The sequence below is a fragment of the Pseudophryne corroboree genome, chromosome 11, assembly GCF_028390025.1.
Source record: "Pseudophryne corroboree isolate aPseCor3 chromosome 11, aPseCor3.hap2, whole genome shotgun sequence".
NCBI classification, from domain to species: Eukaryota; Metazoa; Chordata; class Amphibia; order Anura; family Myobatrachidae; genus Pseudophryne; species Pseudophryne corroboree.
The window spans coordinates 321,482,822-321,503,809 of NC_086454.1; the positions used below are offsets into that span (position 1 = coordinate 321,482,822).

The window sequence follows — 20,988 nt, forward strand, 5'->3', positions numbered from 1 at the left end:
CCAGCAGCAACAACAGCAGCGCCAGCAGCAGTAGGCATTACACTCAAGGATGCATCGGAGGAATCCCAGGCAGGAGAGGACTCGTCAGAATTGCCAGTGACATGGCCTGCAGGACTATTGGCATTCCTGGGGAAGGAGGAAATTGACACTGAGGGAGTTGGTGGGGTGGTTTGCGTGAGCTTGGTTACAAGAGGAAGGGATTTACTGGTCAGTGGACTGCTTCCGCTGTCACCCAAAGTTTTTGAACTTGTCACTGACTTATTATGAATGCGCTGCAGGTGACGTATAAGGGAGGATGTTCCGAGGTGGTTAACGTCCTTACCCCTACTTATTACAGCTTGACAAAGGCAACACACGGCTTGACAAATGTTGTCCGCATTTCTGGTGAAATACTTCCACACCGAAGAGCTGATTTTTTTGGTATTTTCACCAGGCATGTCAATGGCCCTATTCCTCCCACGGACAACAGGTGTCTCCCCGGGTGCCTGACTTAAACAAACCACCTCACCATCAGAATCCTCCTGGTCAATTTCCTCCCCAGCGCCAGCAACACCCATATCCTCCTCATCCTGGTGTACTTCAACACTGACATCTTCAATCTGACTATCAGGAACTGGACTGCGGGTGCTCCTTCCAGCACTTGCAGGGGGCGTGCAAATGGTGGAAGGCGCATGCTCTTCACGTCCAGTGTTGGGAAGGTCAGGCATCGCAACCGACACAATTGGACTCTCCTTGTGGATTTGGGATTTCGAAGAACGCACAGTTCTTTGCGGTGCCTTTGCCAGCTTGAGTCTTTTCAGCTTTCTAGCGAGAGGCTGAGTGCTTCCATCCTCATGTGAAGCTGAACCACTAGCCATGAACATAGGCCAGGGCCTCAGCCGTTCCTTGCCACTCCGTGTGGTAAATGGCATATTGGCAAGTTTACGCTTCTCCTCCGACAATTTTATTTTAGGTTTTGGAGTCCTTTTTTTACTGATATTTGGTGTTTTGGATTTGACATGCTCTGTACTATGACATTGGGCATCGGCCTTGGCAGACGACGTTGCTGGCATTTCATCGTCTCGGCCATGACTAGTGGCAGCAGCTTCAGCACGAGGTGGAAGTGGATCTTGATCTTTCCCTAATTTTGGAACCTCAACATTTTTGTTCTCCATATTTTAATAGGCACAACTAAAAGGCACCTCAGGTAAACAATGGAGATGGATGGATACTAGTATACTTATGGATGGACTGCCGAGTGCCGACACAGAGGTAGCTACAGCCGTGGACTAACGTACTGTGTCTGCTGCTAATATAGACTGGATGATTGATAATGAGATGAAATCAATATATATATGTATGTATATATAATATCACTAGTACTGCAGCCGGACAGGTAGATAATATATTTATTAGGTAATGATGACTGATGACGGACCTGCTGGACACTGTCAGCTCAGCAGCACCGCAGACTGCTACAGTAAGCTACTATACTATAGTAGTATGTACAAAGAAGAAAGAAAAAAAAAACCACGGGTAGGTGGTATACAATTATGGATGGACTGCCGAGTGCCGACACAGAGGTAGCTACAGCCGTGGACTACCGTACTGTGTCTGCTGCTAATATAGACTGGATGATAATGAGATGAAATCAATATATATATATGTATGTATATATAATATCACTAGTACTGCAGCCGGACAGGTAGATAATATATTTATTAGGTAATGATGACTGATGACGGACCTGCTGGACACTGTCAGCTCAGCAGCACCGCAGACTGCTACAGTAAGCTACTATACTATAGTAGTATGTACAAAGAAGAAAGAAAAAAAAAACCACGGGTAGGTGGTATACAATTATGGATGGACTGCCGAGTGCCGACACAGAGGTAGCTACAGCCGTGGACTAACGTACTGTGTCTGCTGCTAATATAGACTGGATGATTGATAATGAGATGAAATCAATATATATATGTATGTATATATAATATCACTAGTACTGCAGCCGGACAGGTAGATAATATATTTATTAGGTAATGATGACTGATGACGGACCTGCTGGACACTGTCAGCTCAGCAGCACCGCAGACTGCTACAGTAAGCTACTATACTCTATAGTAGTATGTACAAAGAAGAAAGAAAAAAAAAACCACGGGTAGGTGGTATACAATTATGGATGGACTGCCGAGTGCCGACACAGAGGTAGCTACAGCCGTGGACTAACGTACTGTGTCTGCTGCTAATATAGACTGGATGATTGATAATGAGATGAAATCAATATATATATGTATGTATATATAATATCACTAGTACTGCAGCCGGACAGGTAGATAATATATTTATTAGGTAATGATGACTGATGACGGACCTTCTGGACACTGTCAGCTCAGCAGCACCGCAGACTGCTACAGTAAGCTACTATACTATAGTAGTATGTACAAAGAAGAAAGAAAAAAAAAACCACGGGTAGGTGGTATACAATTATGGATGGACTGCCGAGTGCCGACACAGAGGTAGCTACAGCCGTGGACTAACGTACTGTGTCTGCTGCTAATATAGACTGGATGATTGATAATGATATGAAATCAATATATATATGTATGTATATATAATATCACTAGTACTGCAGCCGGACAGGTAGATAATATATTTATTAGGTAATGATGACTGATGACGGACCTGCTGGACACTGTCAGCTCAGCAGCACCGCAGACTGCTACAGTAAGCTACTATACTATAGTAGTATGTACAAAGAAGAAAGAAAAAAAAAAACCACGGGTAGGTGGTATACAATTATGGATGGACTGCCGAGTGACGACACAGAGGTAGCTACAGCCGTGGACTAACGTACTGTGTCTGCTGCTAATATAGACTGGATGATTGATAATGAGATGAAATCAATATATATATATGTATGTATATATAATATCACTAGTACTGCAGCCGGACAGGTAGATAATATATTTATTAGGTAATGATGACTGATGACGGACCTGCTGGACACTGTCAGCTCAGCAGCACCGCAGACTGCTACAGTAAGCTACTATACTATAGTAGTATGTACAAAGAAGAAAAAAAAAGAAAACCACGGGTAGGTGGTATACAATTATGGATGGACTGCCGAGTGCCGACACAGAGGTAGCTACAGCCGTGGACTAACGTACTGTGTCTGCTGCTAATATAGACTGGATGATTGATAATGAGATGAAATCAATATATATATGTATGTATATATAATATCACTAGTACTGCAGCCGGACAGGTAGATAATATATTTATTAGGTAATGATGACTGATGACGGACCTGCTGGACACTGTCAGCTCAGCAGCACCGCAGACTGCTACAGTAAGCTACTATACTATAGTAGTATGTACAAAGAAGAAAGAAAAAAAAAAAAACCACGGGTAGGTGGTATACAATTATGGATGGACTGCCGAGTGCCGACACAGAGGTAGCTACAGCCGTGGACTAACGTACTGTGTCTGCTGCTAATATAGACTGGATGATTGATAATGAGATGAAATCAATATATATATGTATGTATATATAATATCACTAGTACTGCAGCCGGACAGGTAGATAATATATTTATTAGGTAATGATGACTGATGACGGACCTGCTGGACACTGTCAGCTCAGCAGCACCGCAGACTGCTACAGTAAGCTACTATACTCTATAGTAGTATGTACAAAGAAGAAAGAAAAGAAAAAAACACGGGTAGGTGGTATACAATTATGGATGGACTGCCGAGTGCCGACACAGAGGTAGCTACAGCCGTGGACTAACGTACTGTGTCTGCTGCTAATATAGAGTCTAGACTGGATGATAAATTATTGATAATGAGATGAAATCAATATAATATCACTAGTACTGCAGCCGGACAGGTACTATATATATTTATTATGTAATGACTGATGACGGACCTGCTGGACACTGTCAGGTCAGCACAGCACCGCAGACTGCTACAGTAAGCTACTATAGTAGTATGTATAAAGAAGAATGAAAAAAAAAAAAACCACGGGTAGGTGGTATACAATATTATATATATATATATATATATTATATACAATTATATATATATATATATATATATATATATATATATATATTAAACTGGTGGTGATTGATTATTAAACTGGTGGTCACTTCAGGTCACGTTGCAACTTGCAACTAGTACTCCGAGGCCTAAGCAGACAATCACAAAATATATTATTATACTGGTGGTCAGTGTGGTCACAACAATGGCAGTGTGGCACTGACTCTGGCAGCAAAAGTGCGCACTGTACGTTATATGTACTCCTGAGTCCTGCTCTCAGACTCTAACTGCTCCCCACTGTCAGTGTCTCCCCCACAAGTCAGATAATACACTTACAGTCACACTATCTAATCTATAAATATCACTTCAGCAAGTAGTATAGTAGTATACAGTATAGTAGTACTCCTCCTAATAATGCTCCCCAAAATACTGTGTCTCTCTCTTCTCTAAACGGAGAGGACGCCAGCCACGTCCTCTCCCTATGACTCTCAATGCACGTGTGAAAATGGCGGCGACGCGCGGCTCCTTATATAGAATCCGAGTCTCGCGATAGAATCCGAGCCTCGCGAGAATCCGACAGCGTGATGATGACGTTCGGGCGCGCTCGGGTTAGCCGAGCAAGGCGGGAAGATCCGAGTCGCTCGGACCCGTGTAAAAAAACATGAAGTTCGGGCGGGTTCGGTTTCCGAGGAACCGAACCCGCTCATCTCTATTCAACACTAGTATGGTTTTCTTTGTACGATAAAATGTTTGATTTATTTTCTATTTTTCTTCTTGTGGCTCTGTTCTTACCAGTAATGAAAACTGTTCCACAAAATATTCACAGCGTTGCACTTTTGGGGTCTGATTCTGAGTCACCTCCAATCTGCACGCAATGCAAGCAACTTTTTGCAATTGTACATGCATACATCCCAACCGTCCCAGTTTTAGAGGGAAAGTCCCACTCTACGAGGACTGTACCACGGGGTCGGGAGGTTGGGGAACGCGCTGTTAGCTATGCAGACTGAGCAGCGGCGCCGGCGAAGGTGGTGAATGGGTGCTGAGCGGTGTCCACTCAGTGCACAGGGGAGGCTGGGGGAAGGAGTGCTGGGCTTGCCCCCACCATGCAGCAAAAACGGGGTTTGATATGAGGGCACGCCTCCAACACATTGTCATTGAGGTGTGTGGCCTAACAAGACTGAAGTCACACCCCCTTTTCAGCAAAGGCACTGTGGGGCCTATTTACTAAGTCTTTGTGAGAGATAAAATACCAGCCAATCAGCTACTAGCTACAATGTTACAGGCTGGGTTTGAAATATTACGGTTAGAAGTTGGTTGGTTGGTTGGTTGGTTGGTTGGTACTTTATCTCCATCCATTTTATCTCTCTCCAAAGATTAGTAAATAGGCCTCTGTATCAGAAATGTCTTGGATAACGGTTGGGTGTTTCTGGGTGGTGACTGGGAGGTGGCTAGAGATGCAAACACGAATGGTTCAGTCAGTAGACGTGTTATGGTAGTGTTGTGGGCGTATCAGAGAAAGTGGTTGCATACACAGGGCCTGGATCAGAGATGTACGCGATCCAATGGTTACAGGATCTGTACTGAGCATGTGGAGGTCTTGCACTGTGAGATCGCTCGCAATATCCTCACAGCCGCAGCTTAATTGACATGCGGTGGTGACGGGTAGGGATGGCGGAGTTACAAAATGGGGGCATGTCGCCCTCGTTTTGTAGGCGTGCCAAGGCCAGGTTCTCAATCTTCCAATGCAGATTTCCTGATTCTGCCAACACGAATTCCCCGGCCATGCTTAGTAACACGAGGAATACTCAGATGGCCGATGTTCATGCAAGTGATCCAATGTGGTGTCTTTGGATGCAGCAGAAGCCGGAGGGAGGCGTCTATTTACACAAGGCGCCCCCTGCTGTACATATTTGTAGAGACGCAGCTGCAGTGCGAGCCGCGCCCACCTCTTAATCAAGCCTAGAGAAGCTAGAGTGCTCCCATAGGAGGCCATAGGAGGACAGAGAAGAGAACCTGCACTTTCCATAGGGCTGGTGTATGTTTCAATGGTGTGACTGATGGCGGTGTATATGGAAGCACCAGGCTGTATTACAACGTGCGCGGATACTGACAGTGGGCGTCTCAGTTCTTGCACATTCAGCCGCATGGCTTTCCCTGAGGGGAGGAGCTTGTAGTGGCATTTGTATAGTCACAGACTGGCATCCGCCAATAGCTGGCTCTGCGTGCACTCCCCCTCTGCCCACCTCTGGACCACGCCCTCAGGAACATGATTCTGCAGATTTTCAGTTTGCCGGCAGCATTTGGGGGTTTATTTACTAAGCCTTGGTTGGAGATAAAGTGGGACGGAGAAATAGTAGCAGATAATCAGCTCCTAACTGCCATGTCACAGGCTGGGTTTAAAAAAATGACCGTTAGGAGCTGGTTGGCTGGTGCATTACCTCCGTCCACTTTATCTCCATCCAAGGATTAGTAAATAGACCCCTTAGTCTTAACTCTCCAGTCTTTTACTAACTGCATGACACAATGACCTGAGCGCAATCACCTGTACTTCACACAACTCAATCTGCTCAAAGTTATGTCTTAACTAAATTTATTCCTAGTCTTTGCCAAACACCTAGTTTTCCTAGTAATAGTAGTGTACAGTAACCGTTTTAGGGAATATTCACTCAACAACTCTCTGATCTCATATATGAGAAACAAATTGTGAAAACGCGTACACAAAATCATCACATAGGCCTGAGCAACTAAGGATGCACCTGTAATGACCATTATCGTAAGTGTGTATTTGCACCTGCCCTCGGGACCCATCAGAGGATACAGGACAGGCATGTATAAAAGTGCCGGTGTGCCGGAATGCACCTGGCTGCAATTACACCTTACTGTAGTCGGCTTACTTCAGTCCGTCCCTTCCTTTTCTCATCTTATCTCACCAGATGCAAATGGTCCCAAGTGTCAGATCACGCACATCTTGCTGAGCGCAATGTATGTGGGGGGTCATTCCGACCCGATCGCTCGCTGCAGTTTGTTGCAGTGCAGCGATCGGGTTGGAACTGCGCATGCGCCAGTGCATGGCAGTCGTCGCTGCCTAGTGATCGCCTCTGAGACAGAGGCGGTCGCTGGGCGGGAGGGGGCTGAACGGCGGCGTTAAGCCGCCATTTAGAAGGCGTGGTCCAGCCAACGCAGGCGTGGCCGGACCGTTGGAGGGGCGGGCCGCGGCGGCTGCATGACGTCTCACTCAGCCACTGCGGACAGCAGCAGCGACAAACAACTCCCGGCCAGCCGCAGGTGCTGCGCTGGCCGGGAGTTACTCCTCAAATACAAAAGCATCGCCGATGTGCGATGCTTTTGTATTTGTGCGGGGGGGGGGGGGGGGCGTCGGCACTGACATGTCAGGGAAGATGATCGTAGCTGTGCTAAATTTAGCACAGCTACGATCAACTCGGAATGACCCCCCCTGGTCTCTTTTCTGGGCACTGTAGGAATGTATTTGCGGATTTTAAATTATGCCAGCTGGCGTAAATTTAAATCCCACCGTGCCTAGGGTAGACTCAATTTCAGAGGCTACTGTAGACAATTGGGGATGATTTAAATGACTGTCTTGTTACTTCTAGTTCTAAATGTAGATTATCAGATTATCATTCTATTGTATTTATATGCCTAATTATCAGGATTATTTTCTATCCTACTAATTTGCATAAAATACCACTGGCATTAGGAAGCCAATAATGGCAGAGACAATGGGAGATAATATGTAAATAATTAAAAAACAACAACTAGTAATAAAACAATAATTATATTTAGAACACTACGACACCATCCACAGACCAATTACTTCTTCACCTGGTCGGCAACGTTAATGATCTACGTGCCCCATATTAAATCTGAATCCCCTGTCCTGCAGGCCATTTCCAGAGCTGTGCCAGCTGCTGGATACCCCTCTGCCCTGTGCCGGAGAGACCCCAGTCCTGTAAATTCCCCAGATAAGCAGGCTGGGATCACTCACAGAGACCATTACTCTTTTGTAAGGCTAATCCCTGGATTTACTGTATTTGACGTTTCTAAACTGGAAACTGTACAGTGTTAAGATGTAGATATTTTTGGCAGGGTGAAATAGGGGAGGGGTGGCGGTGCGCTCTCTCCTCTCAGTAAATGGCCGTGATAAACTGTATAATGATAGTAAGTGCTCTCCATTACAGACCAATAAAATCAGTGTCCTCACATAACATCGCTGACAGAGGTTCTGCATGTATTTTATTGGACACAAAGCTTACTTCTCTCCTGGGGGGTAGAGGGGTTCCGAGTGACCTTTATTGACCTTCATTGGGCTTAACCACTGTTGCTTTCCTTGTAAATATAACAATACCATATTGTGTATATGCATGCAGCCATGATCACATTACCAACGGGAGGCACAGAAAAGTAGAATAGGTACAATTTTTGGTATGGGGCCCTGATATGTGGCATTCTGCCTAGAGATGAGCGGGTTCGGTTTCTCTGAATCCGAACCCGCACGAACTTCATGTTTTTTTCACGGGTCCGAGCAGACTCGGATCCTCCCGCCTTGCTCGGTTAACCCGAGCGCGCCCGAACGTCATCATGACGCTGTCGGATTCTCGCGAGACTCGGATTCTATATAAGGAGCCGCGCGTCGCCGCCATTTTCACACGTGCATTGAGATTGATAGGGAGAGGACGTGGCTGGCGTCCTCTCCATTTAGATTAGGGTTGAGAGAGAGAGAGAGAGATTGACCTGAGGCTGTGATACTGTAGAAGAGAGTGCAGAGTTTAGTGACTGACGACCACAGTGACCACCAGACAGTGCAGTTGTTTGTTTTATTTAATATATCCGTTCTCTGCCTGAAAAAAACGATACACACAGTGACTCAGTCACATACCATATCTGTGTGCACTGCTCAGCCCAGTGTGCTGCATCAATGTATATATATATCTGACTGTGCTCAGCTCACACAGCTTATAATTGTGGGGGAGACTGGGGAGCACTGCAGTGCCAGTTATAGGTTATAGCAGGAGCCAGGAGTACATAATATTATATTAAAATTAAACAGTGCACACTTTTGCTGCAGGAGTGCCACTGCCAGTGGACTAGTGACCAGTGACCTGACCACCAGTATATATAATATTAGTAGTATACTATCTCTTTATCAACCAGTCTATATTAGCAGCAGACACAGTACAGTGCGGTAGTTCACGGCTGTGGCTACCTCTGTGTCGGCACTCGGCAGCCCGTCCATAATTGTATATACCACCTAACCGTGGTTTTTTTTTCTTTCTTTATACATACATACTAGTTACGAGTATACTATCTCTTTATCAACCAGTCTATATTAGCAGCAGACACAGTACAGTGCGGTAGTTCACGGCTGTGGCTACCTCTGTGTCGGCACTCGGCAGCCCGTCCATAATTGTATATACCACCTAACCGTGGTTTTTTTTTCTTTCTTTATACATACATACTAGTTACGAGTATACTATCTCTTTATCAACCAGTCTATATTAGCAGCAGACACAGTACAGTGCGGTAGTTCACGGCTGTGGCTACCTCTGTGTCGGCACTCGGCAGCCCGTCCATAATTGTATATACCACCTAACCGTGGTTTTTTTTTCTTTCTTTATACATACATACTAGTTACGAGTATACTATCTCTTTATCAACCAGTCTATATATTAGCAGCAGACACAGTACAGTGCGGTAGTTCACGGCTGTGGCTACCTCTGTGTCGGCACTCGGCAGCCCGTCCATAATTGTATATACCACCTAACCGTGGTTTTTTTTTCTTTCTTTATACATACATACTAGTTACGAGTATACTATCTCTTTATCAACCAGTCTATATTAGCAGCAGACACAGTACAGTGCGGTAGTTCACGGCTGTGGCTACCTCTGTGTCGGCACTCGGCAGCCCGTCCATAATTGTATATACCACCTAACCGTGGTTTTTTTTTCTTTCTTTATACATACATACTAGTTACGAGTATACTATCTCTTTATCAACCAGTCTATATTAGCAGCAGACACAGTACAGTGCGGTAGTTCACGGCTGTGGCTACCTCTGTGTCGGCACTCGGCAGCCCGTCCATAATTGTATATACCACCTAACCGTGGTTTTTTTTTCTTTCTTTATACATACATACTAGTTACGAGTATACTATCTCTTTATCAACCAGTCTATATTAGCAGCAGACACAGTACAGTGCGGTAGTTCACGGCTGTGGCTACCTCTGTGTCGGCACTCGGCAGCCCGTCCATAATTGTATATACCACCTAACCGTGGTTTTTTTTTCTTTCTTTATACATACATACTAGTTACGAGTATACTATCTCTTTATCAACCAGTCTATATTAGCAGCAGACACAGTACAGTGCGGTAGTTCACGGCTGTGGCTACCTCTGTGTCGGCACTCGGCAGCCCGTCCATAATTGTATATACCACCTAACCGTGGTTTTTTTTTCTTTCTTTATACATACATACTAGTTACGAGTATACTATCTCTTTATCAACCAGTCTATATATTAGCAGCAGACACAGTACAGTGCGGTAGTTCACGGCTGTGGCTACCTCTGTGTCGGCACTCGGCAGCCCGTCCATAATTGTATATACCACCTAACCGTGGTTTTTTTTTCTTTCTTTATACATACATACTAGTTACGAGTATACTATCTCTTTATCAACCAGTCTATATTAGCAGCAGACACAGTACAGTGCGGTAGTTCACGGCTGTGGCTACCTCTGTGTCGGCACTCGGCAGCCCGTCCATAATTGTATATACCACCTAACCGTGGTTTTTTTTTCTTTCTTTATACATACATACTAGTTACGAGTATACTATCTCTTTATCAACCAGTCTATATTAGCAGCAGACACAGTACAGTGCGGTAGTTCACGGCTGTGGCTACCTCTGTGTCGGCACTCGGCAGTCCGTCCATAATTGTATACTAGTATCCAATCCATCCATCTCCATTGTTTACCTGAGCTGCCTTTTAGTTGTGCCTATTAAAATATGGAGAACAAAAATGTTGAGGTTCCAAAATTAGGGAAAGATCAAGATCCACTTCCACCTCGTGCTGAAGCTGCTGCCACTAGTCATGGCCGAGACGATGAAATGCCAGCAACGTCGTCTGCCAAGGCCGATGCCCAATGTCATAGTACAGAGCATGTCAAATCCAAAACACCAAATATCAGTAAAAAAAGGACTCCAAAACCTAAAATAAAATTGTCGGAGGAGAAGCGTAAACTTGCCAATATGCCATTTACCACACGGAGTGGCAAGGAACGGCTGAGGCCCTGGCCTATGTTCATGGCTAGTGGTTCAGCTTCACATGAGGATGGAAGCACTCAGCCTCTCGCTAGAAAAATGAAAAGACTCAAGCTGGCAAAAGCAGTAGCACCGCAAAGAACTGTGCGTTCTTCGAAATCCCAAATCCACAAGGAGAGTCCGACTCCAATTGTGTCGGTTGCGATGCCTGACCTTCCCAACACTGGACGTGAAGAGCATGCGCCTTCCACCATTTGCACGCCCCCTGCAAGTGATGGAAGGAGCACCCGCAGTCCAGTTCCTGATAGTCAGATTGAAGATGTCAGTGTTGAAGTACACCAGGATGAGGAGGATATGGGTGTTGCTGGCGCTGGGGAGGAAATTGACCAGGAGGATTCTGATGGTGAGGTGGTTTGTTTAAGTCAGGCACCCGGGGAGACACCTGTTGTCCGTGGTAGGAATATGGCCGTTGACATGCCTGGTGAAAATACCAAAAAAATCAGCTCTTCGGTGTGGAAGTATTTCACCAGAAATGCGGACAACAGGTGTCAAGCCGTGTGTTCCCTTTGTCAAGCTGTAATAAGTAGGGGTAAGGACGTTAACCACCTCGGAACATCCTCCCTTATACGTCACCTGCAGCGCATTCATAATAAGTCAGTGACAAGTTCAAAAACTTGGGCCGACAGCGGAAGCAGTCCACTGACCAGTAAATCCCTTCCTCTTGTAACCAAGCTCACGCAAACCACCCCACCAACTCCCTCAGTGTCAATTTCCTCCTTCCCCAGGAATGCCAATAGTCCTGCAGGCCATGTCACTGGCAATTCTGACGAGTCCTCTCCTGCCTGGGATTCCTCCGATGCATCCTTGCGTGTAACGCCTACTGCTGCTGGCGCTGCTGTTGTTGCTCCTGGGAGTCGATGGTCATCCCAGAGGGGAAGTCGTAAGACCACTTTTACTACTTCCACCAAGCAATTGACTGTCCAACAGTCCTTTGCGAGGAAGATGAAATATCACAGCAGTCATCCTACTGCAAAGCGGATAACTGAGGCCTTGACATCCTGGGTGGTGAGAAACGTGGTTCCGGTATCCATCATTACTGCAGAGCCAACTAGAGACTTGTTGGAGGTACTGTGTCCCCGATACCAAATACCATCTAGGTTCCATTTCTCTAGGCAGGCGATACCGAAAATGTACACAGACCTCAGAAAAAGAGTCACCAGTGTCCTAAAAAATGCAGCTGTACCCAATGTCCACTTAACCACGGACATGTGGACAAGTGGAGCAGGGCAGGGTCAGGACTATATGACTGTGACAGCCCACTGGGTAGATGTATGGACTCCCGCCGCAAGAACAGCAGCGGCGGCACCAGTAGCAGCATCTCGCAAACGCCAACTCTTTCCTAGGCAGGCTACGCTTTGTATCACCGGTTTCCAGAATACGCACACAGCTGAAAACCTCTTACGGCAACTGAGGAAGATCATCGCGGAATGGCTTACCCCAATTGGACTCTCCTGTGGATTTGTGGCATCGGACAACGCCAGCAATATTGTGTGTGCATTAAATCTGGGCCAATTCCAGCACGTCCCATGTTTTGCACATACCTTGAATTTGGTGGTGCAGAATTTTTTAAAAAACGACAGGGGCGTGCAAGAGATGCTGTCGGTGGCCAGAAGAATTGCGGGACACTTTCGGCGTACAGGCACCACGTACAGAAAACTGGAGCACCACCAAAAACTACTGAACCTGCCCTGCCATCATCTGAAGCAAGAAGTGGTAACGAGGTGGAATTCAACCCTGTATATGCTTCAGAGGTTGGAGGAGCAGCAAAAGGCCATTCAAGCCTATACAATTGAGCACGATATAGGAGGTGGGATGCACCTGTCTCAAGCGCAGTGGAGAATGATTTCAACGTTGTGCAAGGTTCTGATGCCCTTTGAACTTGCCACACGTGAAGTCAGTTCAGACACTGCCAGCCTGAGTCAGGTCATTCCCCTCATCAGGCTTTTGCAGAAGAAGCTGGAGACATTGAAGGAGGAGCTAACACGGAGCGATTCCGCTAGGCATGTGGGACTTGTGGATGGAGCCCTTAATTCGCTTAACAAGGATTCACGGGTGGTCAATCTGTTGAAATCAGAGCACTACATTTTGGCCACCGTGCTCGATCCTAGATTTAAAGCCTACCTTGGATCTCTCTTTCCGGCAGACACAAGTCTGCTGGGGTTCAAACACCTGCTGGTGAGTAAATTGTCAAGTCAAGCGGAACGCGACCTGTCAACAACATCTCCTCCTTCACATTCTCCCGCAACTGGGGGTGCGAGGAAAAGGCTCAGAATTCCGAGCCCACCCGCTGGCGGTGATGCAGGGCAGTCTGGAGCGACTGCTGATGCTGACATCTGGTCCGGACTGAAGGACCTGACAACGATTACGGACATGTCGTCTACTGTCACTGCATATGATTCTCTCACCATTGAAAGAATGGTGGAGGATTATATGAGTGACCGCATCCAAGTAGGCACGTCACACAGTCCGTACTTATACTGGCAGGAAAAAGAGGCAATTTGGAGGCCCTTGCACAAACTGGCTTTATTCTACCTAAGTTGCCCTCCCACAAGTGTGTACTCCGAAAGAGTGTTTAGTGCCGCCGCTCACCTTGTCAGCAATCGGCGTACGAGGTTACATCCAGAAAATGTGGAGAAGATGATGTTCATTAAAATGAATTATAATCAATTCCTCCGTGGAGACATTGACCAGCAGCAATTGCCTCCACAAAGTACACAGGGAGCTGAGATGGTGGATTCCAGTGGGGACGAATTGATAATCTGTGAGGAGGGGGATGTACACGGTGATATATCGGAGGATGATGATGAGGTGGACATCTTGCCTCTGTAGAGCCAGTTTGTGCAAGGAGAGATTAATTGCTTCTTTTTTGGTGGGGGTCCAAACCAACCCGTCATATCAGTCACAGTCGTGTGGCAGACCCTGTCACTGAAATGATGGGTTGGTTAAAGTGTGCATGTCCTGTTTATACAACATAAGGGTGGGTGGGAGGGCCCAAGGACAATTCCATCTTGCACCTCTTTTTTCTTTTCTTTTTCTTTGCGTCATGTGCTGTTTGGGGAGGGTTTTTTGGAAGGGACATCCTGCGTGACACTGCAGTGCCACTCCTAGATGGGCCCGGTGTTTGTGTCGGCCACTAGGGTCGCTTATCTTACTCACACAGTCAGCTACCTCATTGCGCCTCTTTTTTTCTTTGCGTCATGTGCTGTTTGGGGAGGGTTTTTTGGAAGGGACATCCTGCGTGACACTGCAGTGCCACTCCTAGATGGGCCCGGTGTTTGTGTCGGCCACTAGGGTCGCTTATCTTACTCACACAGTCAGCTACCTCATTGCGCCTCTTTTTTTCTTTGCGTCATGTGCTGTTTGGGGAGGGTTTTTTGGAAGGGACATCCTGCGTGACACTGCAGTGCCACTCCTAGATGGGCCCGGTGTTTGTGTCGGCCACTAGGGTCGCTTATCTTACTCACACAGCTACCTCATTGCGCCTCTTTTTTTCTTTGCGTCATGTGCTGTTTGGGGAGGGTTTTTTGGAAGGGACATCCTGCGTGACACTGCAGTGCCACTCCTAGATGGGCCCGGTGTTTGTGTCGGCCACTAGGGTCGCTAATCTTACTCACACAGCTACCTCATTGCGCCTCTTTTTTTCTTTGCGTCATGTGCTGTTTGGGGAGGGTTTTTTGGAAGGGCCATCCTGCGTGACACTGCAGTGCCACTCCTAGATGGGCCCGGTGTTTGTGTCGGCCACTAGGGTCGCTTATCTTACTCACACAGCGACCTCGGTGCAAATTTTAGGACTAAAAATAATATTGTGAGGTGTGAGGTATTCAGAATAGACTGAAAATGAGTGGAAATTATGGTTTTTGAGGTTAATAATACTTTGGGATCAAAATGACCGCCAAATTCTATGATTTAAGCTGTTTTTTAGGTTTTTTGGAAAAAAACACCCGAATCCAAAACACACCCGAATCCGACAAAAAAAATTCGGTGAGGTTTTGCCAAAACGCGGTCGAACCCAAAACACGGCCGCGGAACCGAACCCAAAACCAAAACACAAAACCCGAAAAATTTCCGGCGCTCATCTCTAATTCTGCCCCTACCCTGCAATAAATCCTCTCCCTTCACAATAATATTTCTATGGTAGTGTACCTGTCCTAAGACCTCCACTGTTCATTATAGGGTTGGCCATTGAATAGAGGCAGCATTGCCACAATACAAACTTTCCTTTGCGATGGCATGTAGCACATACAGCAAATGGATGCAATTAACCATCAGATGAGCCACTGGGAGGGACATGGCTGCAATTAATGCAATCCCAGTATCTAATGGAACAACCACTTTCCGATGGCCATCCCCAATTTACTTTATGTAGAGTCACTAACAGTTCGGGCCTTGTGCACTAACCTTATACTATATATATATATATATATATATATATATATATATACACATATATACAGTATATACATACACACTGTACATATACACTAGCTGAAGTACCTGGAGTTGCCCGTATTTAAATCTTCAGGTCATGAAGTTATCAATGAGTTGGATATAACTGTCAACATTTAAAATAATAATTAGCAGCTCTTCCAACACACCCATGAGGTGGCTGCTTTGTGTTTGTTTGTTTGTTTTTTTGGGGGTGGGGGAGTTGGGGGGGGGGGGGGGTCACCAGTAGCCCAAATACCCAGCTTTCATTTCTGTTCAGTTTAATAATCACTTTTACATTGCTAGATGGGTAATCGGTATCACATGTAGGGCCCACCGGGGGAAATGCAGGGGGCCCATGTTTAGGGGTGTGGCTAGTTCACAGAGGCAGTGTGGCCTGCCACATCATTGGTTTGACTAACCATTAGACAGTGCAACATCTGGGCCCCTTCATAAATATATACCGAAAATTCAGCTGCTGCATGCATGATAATGTACAAGATTAATAACAGATTAATAACAGCAATGTACTGTAGAAAATACACCATGGGGTAAATTTACTAAAATGGGAGTTCTATTTAAGATGGGATGTTGCCCATAGCAACCAATCAGATTCTACTTCTCATTTATCTAGCACCTTCTAGAAAATAATACCTGGGATCTGATTGGTTGCTATGGGCAACATCCCATCTTAAATAGAACTCCCATCTTAGTAAATGTACCCCCATATTCCTGTATAAGGTAACATATGTATGATGTATAATTCAAGTGCACAGTCTGGAACTTGATCCTTAGAGCAGGAGGTGGGCCCCCAGGCAGTGGGGCTCACCGGTGGTTTCCCCTGTACCCCTGTGGGCCAGTCCAAGCCTGGATGGGTTTAAAGTTTCCTTCTGTTATCAATGTTGCTTTTGGGTACACAATATTTTTTTGTCTTCCCACCTCCATTTCTGTCAGTTACTTCAGTTGATTTATGGTTATTTTTGTCAGTTATTTCATGTAATTGAATTATAGTTATTTCTGTCAGTTATTACAGTTTAAGTTTTCCTCCAAATCCATCCAGTGGAAGGCCCAGAACAGGCTCCCTATGTCATAGTTCTGTCTGGCGTACACCAACGAGAGGTCTGGCAAGAGCCTCAACTCTTTAGTATGTCTTCTTGGACCCAGTGTTATCACTCTGTGAAGTTTACATACAGAGCCATCCAGTAAAAGGCCTAGAACAGGTTCACCGGGTCAAAGTGCTTGGAGAAACTAACAGGAGGTCCAACTAGGTCCCTAGGTCACAGTTTTGGCCAACGTACACAAATGGGAGTTCCGAACTGGGACCCTAACCCCCCTAAAACGTGACCAGGATTTAACTGGACCACCTCGCGTTGGTTTCATCCAAATCGGTTCAGGCATAAACGGACAGACAAACTGACAATTCATTTTATATAAGATGATTTTATTATATACAGTACAGGTTGAGTATCCCATATCCAAATATTCCAAAATACGGAATATTCCGAAATACAGAATTTTTTGAGTGAGAGTAAGATAGTGAAACCTTTGTTTTCTGATGGCTCATTGTACACAAACTTTGTTTAATACACAAAGTTATTAAAAATATTGTATTTAATGACCTTCAGGCTGTGTGTATAAGGTGTACACGAAACAAATGCATTCTGTGCTTAGATTTGGGTCCCATCACCATGATATCTCATAATGGTATGCAATTATCCCAAAATATGGAAAAATCCGATATCCAAAATACTTCTGGTCCCAAGTAGAGATGAGCGGGTTCGGTTTCTCTGAATCCGAACCCGCCCGAACTTCATGGTTTTTTTCACGGGTCCGAGCAGACTCGGATCCTCCCGCCTTGCTCGGTTAACCCGAGCGCGCCCGAACGTCATCATGACGCTGTCGGATTCTCGCGAGACTCGGATTCTATATAAGGAGCCGCGCGTCGCCGCCATTTTCACACGTGCATTGAGATTGATAGTGAGAGGACGTGGCTGGCGTCCTCTCCATTTAGATTATAAGAGAGAGAGATTTACTGGAGCTTAGGACTAGGAGGAGTACTGTAGAAGTGTAGAGAGTGCAGAGAGTTTACTAGTGAGTGACCACCAGACAGTGCAGTTTATTTAATATATCCGTTCTCTGCCTGAAAAAAGCGATACACACAGTGACTCAGTCACATACCATATCTGTGTGCACTGCTCAGGCTCAGCCCAGTGTGCTGCATCATCTATATATATTATATATCTGTCTGACTGCTCAGCTCACACAGCTTATAATTGTGGGGGAGACTGGGGAGCACTGCAGTGCCAGTTATAGGTTATAGCAGGAGCCAGGAGTACATAATATTATATAGTGAGTGACCACCAGACAGTGCAGTTTATTTAATATATCCGTTCTCTGCCTGAAAAAAGCGATACACACAGTGACTCAGTCACATACCATATCTGTGTGCACTGCTCAGGCTCAGCCCAGTGTGCTGCATCATCTATATATATTATATATCTGTCTGACTGCTCAGCTCACACAGCTTATAATTGTGGGGGAGACTGGGGAGCACTGCAGTGCCAGTTATAGGTTATAGCAGGAGCCAGGAGTACATAATATTATATTAAAATTAAACAGTGCACACTTTTGCTGCAGGAGTGCCACTGCCAGTGTGACTGACCAGTGACCTGACCACACTGACCACCAGTATAGTTAGTAGTATACTTATATTGTGATTGCCTGAAAAAGTTAAACACTCGTCGTGTGACTTCACTTGTGTGTTGTTGTTTTTTTTATTCTATAAAAATAAAACTCATTCTGCTGACAGACAGTGTCCAGCAGGTCCGTCATTATATAATATATAATATATACCTGTCCGGCTGCAGTAGTGATATATATATATTTTTTATATCATTTATCATCCAGTCGCAGCAGACACAGTACGGTAGTTCACGGCTGTGGCTACCTCTGTGTCTGCACTCGGCAGGCAGTCCGTCCATAATTGTATACCACCTAACCGTGGTTTTTTTTTCTTCTTTATACATACATACTACTACGACATCTCTTTATCAACCAGTCTATATTAGCAGCAGACACAGTACAGTACGGTAGTTCACGGCTGTGGCTACCTCTGTGTCTGCACTCGGCAGGCAGTCCGTCCATAATTGTATACCACCTAACCTTTTTCTTTGCATCATGTGCTGATTGGGGAGGGTTTTTTGGAAGGGACATCCTGCGTGACACTGCAGTGCCACTCCTAAATGGGCCCGGTGTTTGTGTCGGCCACTAGGGTCGCTAATCTTACTCACACAGTCAGCTACCTCATTGCGCCTCTTTTTTTCTTTGCGTCATGTGCTGTTTGGGGAGGGTTTTTTGGAAGGGACATCCTGCGTGACACTGCAGTGCCACTCCTAGATGGGCCCGGTGTTTGTGTCGGCCACTAGGGTCGCTAATCTTACTCACACAGCTACCTCATTGCGCCTCTTTTTTTCTTTGCGTCATGTGCTGTTTGGGGAGGGTTTTTTGGAAGGGCCATCCTGCGTGACACTGCAGTGCCACTCCTAGATGGGCCCGGTGTTTGTGTCGGCCACTAGGGTCGCTAATCTTACTCACACAGCTACCTCATTGCGCCTCTTTTTTTCTTTGCGTCATGTGCTGTTTGGGGAGGGTTTTTTGGAAGGGACATCCTGCGTGACACTGCAGTGCCACTCCTAGATGGGCCCGGTGTTTGTGTCGGCCACTAGGGTCGCTTATCTTACTCACACAGCGACCTCGGTGCAAATTTTAGGACTAAAAATAATATTGTGAGGTGTGAGGTATTCAGAATAGACTGAAAATGAGTGTAAATTATGGTTTTTGAGGTTAATAATACTTTGGGATCAAAATGACCCCCAAATTCTATGATTTAAGCTGTTTTTTAGTGTTTTTTGAAAAAAACACCCGAATCCAAAACACACCCGAATCCGACAAAATAAATTCGGTGAGGTTTTGCCAAAACGCGTTCGAACCCAAAGCACGGCCGCGGAACCGAACCCAAAACCAAAACACAAAACCCGAAAAATTTCAGGCGCTCATCTCTAGTCCCAAGCATTTTGGATATGGGATACTCAACCTGTATATACACTGCTCAAAAAAATAAAGGGAACACTAAAATAACACATCCTAGATCTGAATGAATTAAATATTCTTATTAAATACTTTGTTCTTTACATAGTTGAATGTGCTGACAACAAAATCACACAAAAATGATCAATGAAAATCAAATTTATTAACCCATGGCGGTCTGGATTTGGAGTCACACTCAAAATTAAAGTGGAAAAACACAGTACAGGCTGATCCAACTTTGATGTAATGTCCTTAAAACAAGTCAAAATGAGGCTCAGTAGTGTGTGTGGCCTCCACATGCCTGTATGACCTCCCTACAATGCCTAGGCATGCTCCTGATGAGGTGGCAGATGGTCTCCTGAGGGATCTCCTCCCAGACCTGGACTAAAGCATCCGCCAACTCCTGGACAGTCTGTGGTGCAACGCCACGTTGGTGGATGGAGCGAGACATGATGTCCCAGATGTGCTCAATTGGATTCAGGTCTGGGCAACGGGCGGGCCAGTGCTTAGCATCAATGCCTTCGTCTTGCAGGAACTGCTGACACACTCCAGCCACTTGAGGACTAGCATTGTCTTGCATTAGGAGGAACCCAGAACCAACCGCACCAGCATATGGTCTCACAAGGGGTCTGAGGATCTCATCGCGGTACCTAATGGCAGTCAGGCTACCTCTGGTGAGCACATGGAGGGCTGTGCGGCCCCCCAAAGAAATGCCACCCCCCACCATTACTGACCCACTGCCAAACCGGTCATGCTGGAGGATGTTGCAGGCAGCAGAACGTTCTCCTTGGCGTCTCCAGACTCTGTCACGTCTGTCACGTGCTCAGTGAGAACCTGCTTTCATCTGTGAAGAGCACAGGGCGCCAGTGGCGAATTTGCCAATCTTGGTGTTCTCTGGCAAATGCCAAACGTCCTGCACGGTGTTGTGCTGTAAGCACAACCCCCACCTGTGGATGTCGGGCCCTCATACCACCGTCATGGAGTCTGTTTCTGATCGTTTGAGTAGACACATGCACATTTGTGGCTTGCTGGAGGTCATTTTGCAGGGCTCTGGCAGTGCTCCTCCTGTTCCTCCTTACACAAAGGCGGAGGAAGCGGTCCTGCTGCTGGGTTGTTGCCCTCC

The 20,988-nt window shown here is 45.9% G+C and overlaps 1 long non-coding RNA gene across 1 annotated transcript in view; it reads left to right on the top strand.

Moving 5' to 3' along the window:
• LOC134970227 (uncharacterized) overlaps positions 1-20,988 on the top strand; it is a 185,020-nt gene that overhangs the window by 106,299 nt on the left and 57,733 nt on the right. The window lies entirely within an intron of this gene.